This window comes from Chrysochloris asiatica, unplaced genomic scaffold, assembly GCF_000296735.1.
Source record: "Chrysochloris asiatica unplaced genomic scaffold, ChrAsi1.0 scaffold00025, whole genome shotgun sequence".
NCBI lineage: Eukaryota > Metazoa > Chordata > Mammalia > Afrosoricida > Chrysochloridae > Chrysochloris > Chrysochloris asiatica.
Genome location: NW_006408543.1, coordinates 15,133,340 through 15,146,701, shown reverse-complemented (window position 1 = coordinate 15,146,701; position 13,362 = coordinate 15,133,340).

Below are 13,362 nucleotides of genomic sequence, written 5' to 3'. Positions count from 1 at the left end.
CCCCCCCCCACTTGAGTAATGAGAGCCACACTTACTAGTCATTGTGAGAAATAGAGATCTTTATTAGTTAGTGTAAGTTTGCTTTAGCTTTATATTTTTACATTCCAAGATTTAAGGAGCATGTACCAGTGTACTTTATGGGGTAGGGTTTGGGGGCTTTAGAAAATTCATGAGAAAATTCCATTATCTTTTCATTCTCTGTTTCCACGAACTTCTAAAAAACTTGCATTTACACTTGGGTTAATTTTACTGATTTTGTTATCCTCCTGTTGTTTTTCAAGTTTGAAGAATCACACTGTTGAATTCTAGTTCTGCCAGTGAATGGTGTAACCATGAGTTTAACTCAGTTAAACTCTGAGACTCAGTTTCTTATTTCTGTAATGAGAATTTAAATTCTCTTGAAAGGATGTTGTGGGGAGTAAAACATTGAACAAAGATAAAGAAGCTCCCAGCATGGTGCCTGAGACAGTAAAAACAGCAGTTATTGCTAATAGGATTTACGCTTACTTATTAAGTGCCATTGAGTGAGTTCTGACTCAGAGTGACCCTGTATAGGGTTTCCAAGGAGTGGCTGATGAGTTTGAAGCACTGACCTTGCTGTTCAAACCGACCCTGTAGTCCAGTGCATCAGCCCACAGTGTCACACCAGGACTCCTATGCTTACTAGATAGATAATAAATAAACGTTATTTTAGAGTAAATATATAAATGTACAAATATGTATTAACATTCTGTGATGTGCCAGGTATTATCTGAAATGAGTACATCAAAATAGACCACTTTCCTTGTTGGACTTAGGCTGTGGAGGACTAGTATTCTACTTACATTAATATTCTTAACATATGCATTACAAAACTTACATTGGATAAAAGACACTGTGATAACTCCTAAAATTTCAAGCATGGGTGCTTTGTCCCAGTGAAATCTTACCAATTTGTTGAGATCCACCATCACTGTTCACTGGTGGCAAACCCACCCTTTGGTCCTTTAGATGAACTCTGACCCATCAGGACATGTACTCAGTTGTCTTTCTAGTTTCTTGTATTCATCAGCAGCTCCCTCCTGATGTTCATTTTGAACTTTTATCTTCTCTAACGGATGGCTTTGTGCTCCAGCTTCAGATGTCTGCTTCAAATCCCTCCTTATCCAAAGTGACTGCATTTTGTACTTTTCTGACAAAAAGATTGGTTTTCTTTTGTGGTGGCTGGGGAAGCATAATGAATGTGAGTCTTTTCCATAGAACGTTAGCACTTAATTTTCTGATCCATTTGTTGAGTCCTGCCAGGGAGTAGTGTTATACATTGGGAAATGGTAGCTCACATTTTGTGTGAAGGAGCTCTGTTGTCTTGTCTTGGCTACAGAAATTTACATGTGTAACGGGGTCACAGTCAAAGAGATTTTCAGGGGAGGTCTAGCTCTTCTCATACAAAAGCCTTTGTGAATTATTTTGAAATCCTTTTAAGAATTGCAGGATGTTCTGGGAAGATCTGAAGTGTGGATAAATCTTCATCCCTTGATTAAATTTTATGGAATATGAAAGTGATAATAAGTTTGGGGAATAAATGAAGCAGTACAATTCTTGGTTTAAAAATGAAGTTGGATGACAATGAAAGTTTTTCATTCTCTTCTTGGTGAAACTGACTGCGGGAAACTGCAGAAGAGGTGATTATTAAATATTTTGATAGTTATATCAGAGCTGAGTTTAGAGCTTATTCTACCATCTTAGATGAATACATCGGCTAGAAAACTTATGTCAGCTGATAAAGTTTCTTTTTTGCATAGAGGTAGTCTTTCTGTCTGTCTCATCTCCACAGCCAGGTTTAAATTCCTTGAGGAAGGGCAAGCCAGGGTATTTTATTGTATTCCTTAGATGTAGCATAGTGGATAAACGAAATTACTTACACTCCAATCAGAAGTCTGAAATTGTTCCTTCGTTTAAAAAGTAGTTTACTGTTAAACTGTTAAACACATTGTCTTTGGGGTGGAGATGGAATGGTTCAACTGGAACACCAGAGCAAGTGTCTGCATGTAATTGGGGGGCCAGTTCCCCTCAGGTGACCCTCTTATTCACCAGTGAAACAATGATACAGCTGAGGCAAAAAATAAAGTTAGATACTTTTTATGTATTTTGGGACAGTTCCTGTCTGACTATTTTTCTAGCATTTAGCTTGAGAAAAAGCGTGCCTAAACTAAGGCTCTTGATATGACTGAACTTTCTGATTTAGGTCTAGGTCAAATCCCGCCTTATCCTAAGTGACTCCATTTTGTACTCATCTGTCATGTGACTGTCACAGCCGTAAAAGTTTCCCACTGTACCTTTGACCTAGATAAAAACAGTTTTTACAGGAAAAATTTCGGTTTTGCACACCTTGTTCTGCTTATTTCAAACTTGTAGTTAAGTAGCGATTATCTAGACTGTGCAGGTGTTAGACATGTGACTTTAGTGGCTAAGCTATGCTCTTGGATCCTTCTAAAGAAATGTCTTTCAGATCCCCCTTTTTCAATTCCACAGTACCTAAAAATAACTTTTTAAATGTTCCATGAAATTTATGTGCAGCCATATTCTATCACCTGGAAGCCTGTAGGGCCTTGAATTGACTGGATACGACTTTTCTATCCAACGTCGTTTTAATTCCCACCAGGTGACTGGGTGGGACCATGCAAATAAGGTCTACAGGACTCTTAAGGCTGAGACTGGTTAGTTTAGTCCTCCAGCTAGGTTTAAAGGCTCCATCTTAGAAGCAGACATGGATGATCCCAGGACCATCAAGAAGGAAGAGCATGAGTGGAACATGAGATCTCTACTTAGTAAAATAGCAATGGCAGAGGCGATGGTGTGGAGAGACAGAGCAGCTTTGGGAGTCTTGGCACAGGGACTGAGACAGAGGCCAAGGGGCCTGCCACATGGCTGAGAGGCTGAAGACAAGAATGAGGTGTACCTGCAGCGTGGTAGACAATAGGCGTTCCTGACTGGAGAACTGCTGCTTCCTGAGCTCGTTTTGATCCTGAATTGTATCCTCTTTACTTCCTAATAAGCTACATAATCGTGAGTATTGGTATGAGTTCTGTGTGGCATTGCAATTGCTAATTGAACCCAGACGTGACGCAGAGAGTGCTGTGGGAGGGATGGTGGGTGTCAGAATAGGGTAAAGAGGGTGGTAGGGTGGAAGCATGTCTGATCTCCGCTTCGTAGGAACTGGTCTTGGGATGATCTTGAGTTTGATTCTCTCTGCCTTGTGAAGCCAGGGAAAGTCAGACATGGTTCCCACATGGTCTTTATAAAGCCCCTTTTTTATTGAAAAGAAGTCAACTCCTGCAAGAATTGTCAACCTGCAACTTTGTGAATGTTAACCAATCAGGATATTCCAGCTGTACCTGCTTCCTGTGGCTTTCACCTTTATCACTAATTCTGTAATTCATTGGAACATTTTGTCAAGAACTTTGTAAATCTGTGTTTCCCTGCTTTGCACAAAGCTCTTTCACTGTAATTCCCTTCATTTTTTTTTTTCTTTCAAAAATTTAAACAGATTTGTAGTTCTTTCACTATGACAAGCTCAATGCCTAGCACATATTCTGAGCTCCTCCCAGCCCCACTTGAAAAAACTTTGCATATATTATATCAGTTGAGTGGTCAAACTCTATACTTAAATAAATTTGATGATCTTCAGAAAGTTCATGGAAAATGCATGTTATGAAAAAAGCTGCATATATACTTGTACTAACTTGAATAAAGAAGACTGTAGAAGAGTTGATGTACTTGAATGATGGTGTTGGAGAAGAATATTGAAAGTATCATGGACTGCCAGAAGAACAAACAAATCTGTCTTGGAAGAAGTACTGTTAGAATGCTCCTAAGAAGCCAGGGCGGTGAGGTTTTGTCTTTCCTACTTTGGGCATGTTATTAGGAGGGACCTGTCCCTAGAGAAGCAAATCATGCTTAGTAAAGTGGAGGCACAGTGACAAAGAGGAAGGCACTCGAGATGGATTGACATAGTGGCAGCAGCAGTGGACTCAAATAGAGCACCAGTTATGAGGATGGCACAAGATGGGCACAAGATGGACAGTATTTTGTTTTTTATGTGCAGTCACTAGGTGTTGGAACTGGCTCAACAGCACCTAAAAAAAACAACAATAATAACTTAAAACTTCCGAACATGATGTAATTTGAATATATGAAGGAGGATAAGACATTAGTTTGAAAACCCCTATCAGAGCAATATCAATTCTGCTAAAATTAAAGCAAGAACATACATCAAATTTATACACTTATATCAATTTGAGATAAACAGTTTTGTTCGTGTGCTAACTGAAGAGGAGTGATGATTCACAGCAGAAACAATAGCCAACACCATAGACATCTCATTACTTCAACTTAAACAATTCTAACTGAAAAAGGTGAGAAAATTTTCTGTGTAATGAGGGCCAAAACTGTTGTACTTAAATGAGCTACTGGCAAAAGCAGAGCTTTCAATGGAAATTCTAAACAATGAGATGGAGATTCTGACACATCTTGGAAGATATGTAACAGGAGATGAAGCGTGGCTTTACCAGAACGATCCTAGAGACAAAAGTACAATCAAATCAATGACTACCAAGAGGTGGAAGTAGTTCAGTCAAAGCAAAACCAGACTGGTTTAGAGTAAAGTCGTCGTTCAGGTGCTGCCGAGTTGGTTCCGACTCATAGCAACCGTATGCACAACAGAAAGAAACACTGCCTGGTGCTGGTCCATCTCGGTGGAGGTCTTTCTCTTTGTCACTGACCCTTCAGTTTACCAAGCATGATACCCTTTCCCCGGGGATTGGCCCCTCTTGATAATATGTTCGAAGTATGAAAGATGAAGTGTGGCCAATCCCGACTTCTAAGGAGCATTCTGGTTGTACTTCTTCCAACACATTTATTTGTTCTCCTAGCAGTCCATGGTACTTCTAATATTCTTCAATACTATAGCTAAGTGAAACAATTCTACATTCTTCCTTATTCATTATCCAACTTTCACATGCATATGAGGCTATCAAAAATAACCTGGCTTAGGTCAGGCGTACCTTAATCCTCAAACTGATATCTTTACTCGTGAACACTTAAACAGGTCTTGTGCAGGACATTTGCCTAATACAATATGTTGTTTGAATTGACTGCTGCTTCCCTGAGTGTTGATGGTTGATCTGAGAAAAATGAAGTCTTCGACAACTTCATTCTTTTCTCCACTTATCATGATGTTATTTATTGGCCCAGTGGTGAAGATTTTTGTTTTCCTTACATTGAAGTGCAACCCATACTGAAGGCTATGATCTTTTATCTTCATCAGTGAATATTTTAAGTCCTCTTCACTTTCAGCAAACAAGGTTGTATCATCTGCATATCGCAGGTTGTTAATGTGTCTTCCTCCATCCTGATGCCATGTGTTTCTTCATATAATCCAGCTTCTCAGATTATTTGCTCAGTGAACAGATTGAATAAGTATGGCGAAAGGATACAACCAGCACACATTTCCTGATTTTAAACCATTCAGTACCCCTGTTCATCACTGAAAGATTTTGCTGGATATCATAAGCAGGGCATATTTATTTATTTTTATAGTAATCCGAGGTTAGTAGGAATTAATTTTTAAAAGTCAAGCATTGCTTTAAATTGAACCATTTAAAAATTGCAGGTATACCTCCTTTTATTGTACTTCAGTTTATGGTACTTTGCAGATACTGCATTTTACCCAAATCAAATGTTTGTGGCAATGGTGTGACAAGCAAATCTATCGGCACCATTTTCCCAACATGTGCTTGCATTTTGGTAATTCTCACATACTTCAAACTGTTTGTAGTGCATGCTTAGTAAACGACCCACCCTAAGCCCACTGATATTGAGTTGATTCTGACTCATAAGAGATCGTGTGCCACTCTCTGTTCATCTGTCATACTGTGGTGTCATGTGTTGCTGTGATGCTGGAAGCTATGCCACCGGTATTTTAAATATCAGCAGTGTCACCATGGTGGACAGGTTTCAGCAGAGCTTCCTAATAAAGGCAGACTAGGAAGAAGGAGAGACGGAATGTTTAGCCACTGAACACCTTGTGAACAGCAGTGGAGTAAAATTCTCACAACTGAAACAACAAATGATATAATGATAAATGGAGAAAAGAGTGAAGATCTCTTTGAAGTGTTCAAGAGCGAGGATACCAGTTTGAGGACTAAGGTGCACCTGACCTAAGCCATGGTGTTTTCAGTTGTCTCATATGCATGTGAAAGTTGGGCAATGAATAAGGAAGACTGTAGAAGAATTGAAGCATTTGAATTATGGTGTTAGTGAAGAATATTAAAAGTACCATGAACTTCTCTGGTAGCGTAGTGGTTACTAATCAGGCTGCGAACCTTAAGGTCAGCGGTTCGAAACTACCAGCTGCTTTGCGGGAGAAAGCTGAGGCTTTCTACTCCCGTAAAGATTTACACCCTCGGAAACCCTGTACAGGGTCGCTATGGGTCGAAACCGACTCAACGGCACTTAACAACAACAACAACAACTTCCATAAGAACAAATAAATCTGTATTGGAAGAAGTACAGTCAGAATGCTCCTTAGAAGCCAGGATGGCGAGACTTTGTCTCTCGTTGTTACATGCTTTCGAGTTGGTTCTGACTTACAGTGACCCTGTATAGGGAGTCTGAGAAGTGGCTGGTGAGTTTGAACCATTGACCTTGTTGTTCAAACCGACCTTGCAGTCCAGTGCTTATTCTACGGCGTTATACCAGGATCCATACTACAGACATATCTGGAGGAACCAGTCCCTGGAGAAGGACATCATGCTTAGTAAAGTGGAGGGTCAGCGAGAAAGGAGAAGACCCCAAGCAGATGGCTTGATACAGCGGCAGCGGCAATGGGCTCAAACTTAACAACAATTGTGAGGATGGCTCAGGACTGGGTACTGTTGTGTTGTGTGTAGGGTTGCTGTGAGTTGGAACTGACTAAGTGACAACTCACAGCAACAAGTGTCATTGTATAGGATTTTTGAGGCTGTAAATCTTTACGGGAGCAAAAAGTCTCTCCTGAGGAGTGGCTCATGGGTTTGAACTGTGAACCTTGCGGTTAGCAGTATTGTACAAACATAACTTTTATATCTTTTGGGAAACTGAAACTGTGTCTAGCTTTATTGAGGTGATTTGTAGCCAAACCCATAATACCTCTGAGGTGTGTCTGTAGACATGGATAAATAGGATACTTGGATAGGCTCATCTGTAGGGGGAAATGACTACTCTAATGTAATGTCATGTAAATGAGGGGGCTTCAAAATCCTGTGGAAAAAATGAATGACAGTGGAATGTTTCCACAGATTTTTTTTTTGAAGCCCCCTGAAATGTCACCTCCCATCCTGTCAACTTTCATGCCTTGTACCCACCACACCTTTACTTGACATCATTTAGACTTAGACCATCCTCCATCACGGCCCTGATACTTTCCCTTTTTGACTTACATCCCGTCTTTCCACTTGAACTTCATTGCCAAAATTCTTTAACGCCTTTGCCCTTTGATCTTTGTTCCTGTGCCCATCAGCACAAACCCTGAATCAGTCTTGCTGTTTCCTCTGATTTTGACTCAGGCATGTGCTCTAGAGAGAAAGCACAGGATCACACAGGCAGGTGCTTCTAGAATGTCATTTTCCCCAAATTCATAAACCTGCTGTGCTTTGTGAAATCCCTTTATCTTCTTCACTCCTCATGGTGGTGGCTAAGTTAAATAACATGTTTCCGTGCCCTCTTAGTCTAATTTCTTTGCTCAGCTTTAGCAGAGTAGCTCATCTATTTTGCAGAGCAAGTGGAAATAATGCCTTAATTATTGCACACACACCCCAGATTTGTAGTTGTTTTGTTAAGTGCTGTTGAGTCAGTGCCGACTCAGTAGCCACCCTGTCTAGGGTTTCTGAGGAGCCGCTGGTGGGTTTGAACTGCCAATCTTTCAGTTAGCAGCCCAGTGTTTACCCTACAGCGCCACACTAGGACTCCACAACTGTTAAGTACCATTGAGTCAATTTCAACTAACAGTGACCTTGTATAGGGTTTCCCAGGAGTCTTGGTGTGGCACTGAACTGCAAGGTCTTCAGTTCAAGCTTACCAGCTGCTCCTCGGAAATCCTATACAGGGTCGCTATGGGTCAGAGCCGACTCAACGGCACTTAACAACGACATAGGGTTTCCTAAGAGCGGCTGGTGAGTGAGCCGCTGACCTTGTGGTTCAAACTGACCTCAGTGCTTATCCAATAGCGCCATGGACAATAATTAAGATATTGTTTCTACTCTCTGAAAAGTGGGTGAAGCATTGGGCTGCAAATCCAAAGTTGGCAGCTCAGATCCAGCCACTCTGCGAGAAAGAGGAGGAATAAAGATTTACATTCTCAGAAACCCTAAATGGTTGTGAGGTATAGTTGCTAGAAATGAAAGAGGAGCCCTGGTAGTGCAGTGACTAAAGCATTTGGCTGCTAACGGAAAAGTTGATGGTTCGAATCCCACCAGCTAACACTGGGAGGATGCTGTTGCAGTCTGCCTCCATAAAGATTTACCGTCTCGGAGATCCCATGAGGTGGTTCTGCTCTGCCGTTGGAGGGTCAGTCTGGGTCACAATAGACTGGCAGTAATGTGTTTAGTTCACATGTAACTGAGAATACTATTGAGCTTTCCTACAATTACGGTTGTAGCTGAATTTCCAGTCTAAAGATTTCTTTTTTTTTTGCCTCTTCTCACGATCCTCCTTTCTTCTTAAACTTGGGGACACAGATGTAACAGTTGTCCAGCTTCACCCTGGATTTCCCTTTCTTGCTTCCTTCCCATGGTTATTTAAACAAGCACAGCTTCCATTATTTAAAAAAGAAAAACACTTTTTTCACATAAGCATCCAGGTTTGTCGGTGTTCTTCTTAATTCCTCTCATTTAGTTTTTAACTAATGGTCACTTTATTTATTTATTTTAAGATTTTAATTGTGGATTCAGTGGAAGTTTACAGGGCAGAGCATCAGTTTTACATTCAACAAATCATACACCTTGTTTCATTACAATGATTATAATCCCCTCCATGTACCATCAATTAACAGTATTTCTCTCTATTCACTTTAGGTTGTTTGTTTTTTTTTTAAAAAAAAAAGCAAAAAGAAACATTCAAGCATATATAATAATTTATACCTCCAAGGACACATTCTGCAAGTCTGCCTCCTGGCCACCAGCTCTTAGTCCTTCTCTTCCCATAAATCTAGAGTCTGTAACTGCTCCCTGTCTTCATGTCCCCATCTCTGCCTCTGTCTCTGGTATCACTGTTTCTCTGGATAAGGTCTCACATTCTGCTTGTGTTCTCCCTTGATGGTCCTAGAGTCCTCTGTTTCTGGACTGTAAGATTAACCACTGCCCTGTTTTTGTTAACAAAACTTCTACCTTTATAATAGTGGTCACTTTATTTTTACTCCCATCATCCCGTTGGAATTCTGGTGTGCTATAGACTTCAAAGTTGGTTTGATCCACATGGTCTGTGGTTCAAACTTACCAGCCACTCCTCGGAAAACCTAGGAAATTGGAAGGAAAATAAGTCCACTTTTAGATATGCTGCCCAAGTTTCCCCATAAATGACTCTGACTTTGATTCTGAAAGGGAAGAAGTGTCCAAGATGTTTTAGGCATTGATATTATGAATATCTCAAAAACTGGGTTTTGAAAGAAATTTCTATCTCTTTAGTACCTGAGTGGGGAGAGGACTGGGAAATAAGATCAAATGTCTATCACTGGTCACTGGCATCAGCCAGATGACAGTGACAGCAAAGAAAAGTCTACATCCAGAGCCATGTGTGAGCCAGCAAAAGACAGATCATATTTCTGATGAAGTTTTCTGCCTTTCTTGCCTTCAAGTGAAAACTGGAACCATAAAATTCCTCCCTTTTTTTTAATACTAAGATATGGGAATGCCAAGCATTCAGGACCATAAGCATGGAAAACTGCTGAAATTATTCAGGGAAATAATATGGAGATGAGAGAAAAATTCCTTGCGTGGGCCAGGATCCTGGTGACAACTTTTTAAAGCAGGTGAGCATTTTCTTTCACCTCCATTGAAAGAAAATGATCCCTTTGTACCATTTGCCAAGTAGATTCCGCATTGTGAGAGCCATCTCTGAAAGCAATCTCTGTAAGGGCTTTCTGGCTGTTACTGAAGATTAAAGACCAGAGGGCAGACAGTCAGGAAAGGGAGGTGGATGGAGGGGTATCAAGACTACATATGACCTGGAGCACCATGAGGATGGATTGAAACCATGTTGATTGTTGTTACCTCTCTACGTAGTGATAGCTGTGTGCTGCAGAAACCGAGGCCTTCTTCATGGAGCTAAGCCCACCTTCAAGATAGATGTTGAAATGCGCTTTTTGACAGCGAGTGTGATGCCATTCTTGATTTTGTTATTCCAGCATAAGAAACGTGTGATTGTCTGCTTCAAAATGGTCAATTCCAGTCCGCTTCAGCTCACTAATGCCAAGGATGGAGTTCTGGTGTGGTGCCGTAGGATAAGCACTCAACCTCAAGGTTTATTTGAATTGCAAAGTCGGTGGTTTAAACTCTCCAGCCACTCCTCAGAAACACTGTGCAGGGTTGCTATGAGTCGGAACGGACTTGATGGCACACAACAACAACAACAATGCCTAGGATATTGATCCTTATGGGTTCCATTTCATTTTTGAGGGTTTCCAGTTTTCCTGGATTCATATTTCCTACATTTCATGTTCTGATCTATGTTTACAGCAGTTTCTTCACACTTTAGTTGTGCCCCGTCAGCAAATGAAGATCTTGAAAATGACTCCATCCACATCATGAAAGTGAACTCTACTCTGAGGAGGCAGATCTTCCCCAGGTGTATCTTGAGAGCCTTTCAAACTGAGGGGCTCATCTTCCGGCACTAAGGTTTTCAGTGACTAACCTTTGAGAAGTAGTCTGTCTCCCCTTCTTTCTAGTCTGTCTTAGTCTGGAATTGCCACTGAAATCTGTTTACCATGGGCCATCCTGCTGGGATTTAAAATACTGTGGTATAGCTTCCAGTGTCACAGCAACACAAGTCACCACAGACGAGTGGTGGATATCTTCAAATAGGTATTCTTTATATATTTTCCACTTCTCTTGTGGCTCAGCAGAAGTGTTGGTTTGTTTATTTGTTCCACCATTACCAGAAGCAGAAGCCACTAGCATACACTTTTTATTGTATAATAAAGTCAGTGGTTCGAGTCTACTCATAGAAACCCTGTACACAACAGAATGAAACACTGCCTAGACCTGTGCCATTCTCATAAGTGTTACTACACTTGAGCCCACTGCTTATTCCACTATGCCATTCCATCTTGTTGGGGGTATTCCTCTCCTTTGTTGTCTTTACCAAGTATGATGCTGCATTAGGCTGGGTTTTCTAGAGATGCCAAACCAGTGAAAGTTGCATGTGTATATATATTGAAAGAGAAGTTTGTATTAAGGAAATGACTCAGAATTGTAGAGCTCTGGGTTCCCAGTAGAAAAGAAAGAGTAAGCTTTCACTGAGTGTCCATTATATTGGGAGCAGTTGACACCCCCAAGAAAATATCCTTTCAGTTGACTGGCTGCTCATAGTCACTCCTCATAGAGCCAACTGTGCTGTATTAGATTTAACCCTGGGAATAAGCACATCTCAACTGCCAAACCACTGGGAATCCTAGCCCAGTCGAGTTGACACGAAACCATAACTATTATAGTCCACCCCTGTCAAGTTGATACCAAAACCCATATTCATAATCTCTAAATATTAAAGAAAATTGTTCAGTCTTACTTGCATCTAGCATGAAACAACTAAAGCACATGCAACTGAACATACACTGGCTCCATTTACATCTTATATTTCACAAACAAAGCAAAAATACGTGATGCACACATACAAAACAAAAGCTATATTCATTTAGATGTCCAAAGGCTACATCCTGCCCATCGGCACACAACCTCACTTAGTCCATGGGTCTAGAGCCCACAGCTACGCTCGCTATCTCTCCATACCAGGGCCTCTGCCACCATCTCTGCTGTCAGCACGCTCCACCCATGCTCTTTGATGGTTCTGGGATTGTCTGTTTCTGAAATGAAAGATTAACTACTTCCCTGTTTTAGTTAACTCATCTTCCACAATTACAGTTAATCACAATTAATCCAGTTAACAATACTCACAATTGAATCATAAAATCCTATCAGCATCACCTCTCACTCCCTTTGACCAGATTTATCTGGAAAAGAGAAAAACCGTTCATTGGGGATTCTACCTTACCCCCACATTCTGAAACTAAGCACATCCATGAAAGCTTGTAAGTCAGCCATTTCATGCCTTTATAGCCCCCTTACTTTGATAGCCAATGTTTAAATTGCCCACCCCTATCAACCCAATGGAGTCCTGGTGTGATGCTGTAGGATAAGCACTGGACTACAAGTCAGTGGTTCAAACTCACCAGTTGCTCCTTGGAAGCCTTATATAGGGTAGTTATGAGTCAGAACTGACTCAACAGCACTTAACAAACAAATCAACCCAGTAGACCGAGGAGACAAGAATGGTCCTTGATCTGCTGAATCTTCCATTTTGGTTGGAACTTTGAGCAACTGTAGCCATAAGTAAACACCCAGTCTGTAAAGTTGCAGCAATTTACATTTGCTTACAGTATCAAAACAACTTTCTCTTCATCTGGTTGGATTCTTCTCAGTTCAGCTTTAGCCATCCAAGTTAGGTCAAATGGGTATTAGCTGCAAGTTTGAGAGTTCACACACACCTCCCTACATTTCAGACCAACTAACTCCTTCACTCTCAGCCCTAGGCACCAGGGCCTAGGTCAGTGCCCACAGGCTCAGGCGTTCACACAACTCCCTAAACTTCAGACTAGCCAGTTTTTCTCTTTGATCTCTCATTTCAAGGTCAACAGGGGCCAATGGAATATGTCCAAACTCAGCCCATATCATCTTCATTGTTACATTTCCCCCAATTCCATCCAACAAGTAGACCCAGATAATCACCAGCGAGCATTCTAGACTGCTTGCGGGTTCCCTTTAACTTTCAGTTGTAGAAGGGGATTTTCTCTGATGAGCAGACTTTTCTTATCTTGATGTCTGCAAAGCAAACAGCTTGCTCAAAACCCAAAAAGTCAAAACAGCTTGCTTTTTTTTTTTAGCATGAATCTCATGTTCTCCCAGCAGTTGTGGGTTGGTCTGCATGTCTTTTCAAATGCAAATGTATCAACTCTCAAGGTTCTGGGCAAATTTTAGCAAATCCAATCAAGTATAGGCAGAAGGTGGGTTGGTTTATAAGCTCTCTGTAATCATAATTCCTAATATTCATGCCCATCATACATATATGCCAGTTTTA